Source organism: Lolium perenne, chromosome 3 (assembly GCF_019359855.2).
Source record: "Lolium perenne isolate Kyuss_39 chromosome 3, Kyuss_2.0, whole genome shotgun sequence".
In the NCBI taxonomy this organism is placed as follows: domain Eukaryota; kingdom Viridiplantae; phylum Streptophyta; class Magnoliopsida; order Poales; family Poaceae; genus Lolium; species Lolium perenne.
The window spans coordinates 127039501-127042983 of NC_067246.2; the positions used below are offsets into that span (position 1 = coordinate 127039501).

General features: G+C 47.5%; 1 pseudogene; it reads right to left on the reverse strand.

The window, feature by feature from the left end:
- Nucleotides 1-571: 571 nt before the first annotated feature.
- On the reverse strand, nt 572-2866 carry LOC127339610 (BTB/POZ and MATH domain-containing protein 1-like; annotated as a pseudogene).
- Nucleotides 2867-3483: the final 617 nt, after the last annotated feature.

The following is a 3483-nucleotide window of genomic DNA, read 5'->3' on the forward strand; positions in this document are numbered from 1 at the left end:
AAATCAATCAGTTTGATTATGGGAATAAAAACACCTGCTGAGCACTTGAGATTGAGCTCTTCTGGATTAACTGAACAGTGTCAGGCGAAACAGCCTTGAGCCATAGTGAAGCAATACTGAAGCAAGTGTGAATTCGAATGCAACATTATAGCTTAGAATGACTGGAGACTTTGTTTTTTCAAATTATCAGGCCAGAGCAAAACCTAGGGGGCAAACGAAACACATGAAGAACATTCAGAAACCAATTTAGGCTGTCTGTCAGAACGCTTAACTTTTCGAGAGAGAGAGAGAGAGAGATAGAGGGGAGAGAGTCAATTGATGAAAATTCATGGCCTTTTATTGGTCTGCCCGTAATAATTTCAGTATTCATACTCAACATAATGTTAAAACATCTTTAATAGAAACCTATAAGCCGCAAATGCAAGCAACTAGCTAGTTAATCAAAATATAACTGATCATGGATAATAAAAATCTTGCTTTTTTGACATAAGACGGACAATAGACGGAGCGGACCACGCACTGAACAAGCAAAAACTAAAAGCATTATCATACATGGAACTTTGGCACCTAGCTAGCCACGCTTCAATTTCTTCAACCCGCGCGAAGACTTGAGAAGCTCCGTCAGGACCGATGGGCAGCTGGCCTGTAGGTGCTTGTACCCCTCCGTGGCCAACACACCATCAAGAATCTCAGGGATGCTAAGGATGAAATCAACACATTTAGCCTTCAGCTGCGGACAGTGGTGCTGCTCCGCTATAGCCAAAGATGTCGCTGCTGTGTCAACGTTGATGCCATCAGATAGCTTAGCCTCACAAATCAGTTTGAGCCTGTCTAGTCCATACCTGTCGGCAGCCACGAGCAAATGTTGAGCCATGACCGTTGCCGTCTCCAGCTGCTCATCAAGCTCAGGCACCATGTCGGTGTAGATGAAGTGAAGCATGGCCTTGAAGGTTGCCCCCCTCCATCTCCTTCACCTTGATATGTCCAGAGCTTCTCTCCTTCATCTCTCCAAAGAACTCTGCCATAAAAACAGGGGACCTTGCGGCCAGTATGTTTTTGTGCGCCGGGAAGGAGTCACCGGAGACGACAAATGTGACGTCTGCTCCCGTCCCACTATGCAGGAGACTTATGAGGTGTTGGAGCAAGTTGGAGGATGGCACACGCACTTCTTTGACAGGGGCCGGTACTTCTACTTCCTTGAGCACCGTGAGGGTGCATTCCACAGTCAGGGCATCATCCTTGAGATAGCTTGATCGTGCTAGATCAATTCTATGTATGAGACCCACACTTATCAGATCATTCCTGTAAGTTAGTGATTTTGATTCCCTGATTTCTGCGGATGGTTTAATCATCCCTTTAGGATCTACCAGCCGACAGAGAACAGTCGTCCTCACAGCGGACGTGCGGGGTTTGCTCAGAAGGACAAGATCCAAATCCACCCACCAGTCGTGGGTGGTCGTCTTCCTGTTAGGATAGAAATGGAGTTCCCATTCATACCCGTCTACTTCCCATCTGGATTTGATGTAGTGTTCTGTGTACATGGTCGAAGCCGCGCTAAAAGCCTTGATCCGTAGCAGCTTCACCGAGCGCGCAGCGTCAGTGAGGTCGGTGCAGGCTTTCTCCATGGCAAAGGCTGAGGCCTAGACTGCGCACTGGATAGAACGGGAGCTGGGAAGTACTACGGAGACACAGCGTGGAAGGGATCTGAGAACGTTGGTGGCGTACTAGTGTAGGTGTACAATTTATATAGGGAGAGAGCTGGTCAGACTAACTGGCCGGCGACTCCTCGGGTAGATAGGATCGCACTCGGCTCGTTGGAATTGGAAACGAAAAGACGACCAATCAAACTGCAGGATACCGACCATCACCATTCTATTAACTACCGCACTTAATCACGTGATTTGTGCGTTGCCTTCCGCCAATTCGCCTTTTACGTCGTACGCCAGCGCGGGCGATTATTTTCCAGGAAGATGTATAGTCTAGGATCTCTCTCAACTCACTGATGAACTGAAGATCAACTAGACAAGTTTCAGAAAAACACACGAAAGGCCAGGGTTTTGAGCTGCGTGAAGTGTCACACCTGTTTCTGCATTCCTTTTATTCAATTACAAAACGAACGTGGTGAAACTTCCACGATCCATGGATCTCACGCCATCCCACTAGGGCTCGTGCAGGCACCGGACTAGGTCTATCTCCAGCCCACCATAGTTTAAACCCCAGCTTTGACATCTATGTGTCCCATAGAGCCGGAATATTCTTTCAGTGTGAGGTGGCGTTTCCATCGACAGTTTCAAGATCAGATCCATTGGCTCAGTCTTCCGGAGGTGCTCATAGGGTAGGATGTGCGTGTATGCGTTCATAGGGGTAAATGCACATGTATGTGAGCACATGTGGCTGTACCGGGTTTCTCAAAAAAAGGTTGTTACAAACCACAATGGAAAAAAACACTAAATCTAAACCTAATGCTAGATTGGAGAAACTATCGAAGAGAACACCTAACATCTCTAGTGATAGGGTTTATTGATAACAAACATGACCAAGAGGCTTGTGAATCGGTGTTAGTGAACTCGGTAAGGATCTGCGTGTTCTCCATGTACTCACGGATGTAGTGGAAGCGGAGATCGATGTGCTTGGTCCTATCGTGGTACACCGGGTTCTTGATCAGGGAAACAGCGGACTTGTTGTCCACCGAAAGCTTCACTGCAGTGGTTTCCTCGCCGGTGAGCTCACCAAGTAGCTTGGTATGCCAAACACATTGGCATGTTGCAGTTGTGGCAGCGATTTACTTAGCTTCCCAAAAGGATAGAGCCACCACTTTCTACTTCTGAGACTGCCAACTCACGGGTTGATCGTCGAGGAAGAACATCACGCCGGTGGTGCTCTTGCCGGTGGTGCTCTTGCATGACTCATCGCAAGGCCTTGGTGCCACTTGGGTGGTACGGCCAAGTGTGTGTTGCCCCCTCCTCTCTCCCTCTCTTTTATTTCAGAAAAGTTGTACAAGAAATATTCTCGGAATTGGACGAAACAAAAGCCGAAGTCAATATTTTAGCGAAACGAAGACGAAGTCCATAGGGGGGACGAAGAGGCGCACCAGGGCGCCCAGACCACCCCTAGGCGTGGCCTAGGCTAGGCCCACGCCTAGGGTACGTGTGGGGCCAACAGGCATCCCACCGACCTAATTCCTCCGCCTATTTATACATCTTCTCGGGAAAATCCTGAAGACCCAAACCTCCATCCATGAAAAGTGTAGGGAAAGAAGAATGATGTGATGGGATGAAGAATGGATAAAAGCTCAAGCTTAGGGATGCCCCTACACCCCAAGACATATTCAAGAGGTACAAGCGTCAAAGCTTGGGGATACCCAAGGCATCCCCTCTTCATCAACAAAGCAACATGTCATCCCTCTATATGGTATATTTTTATTGCTTCATACGCTATGTGTTGTTCTTGGAACGTCTTTATTTTTGTTTTTTTGTTTTTTTT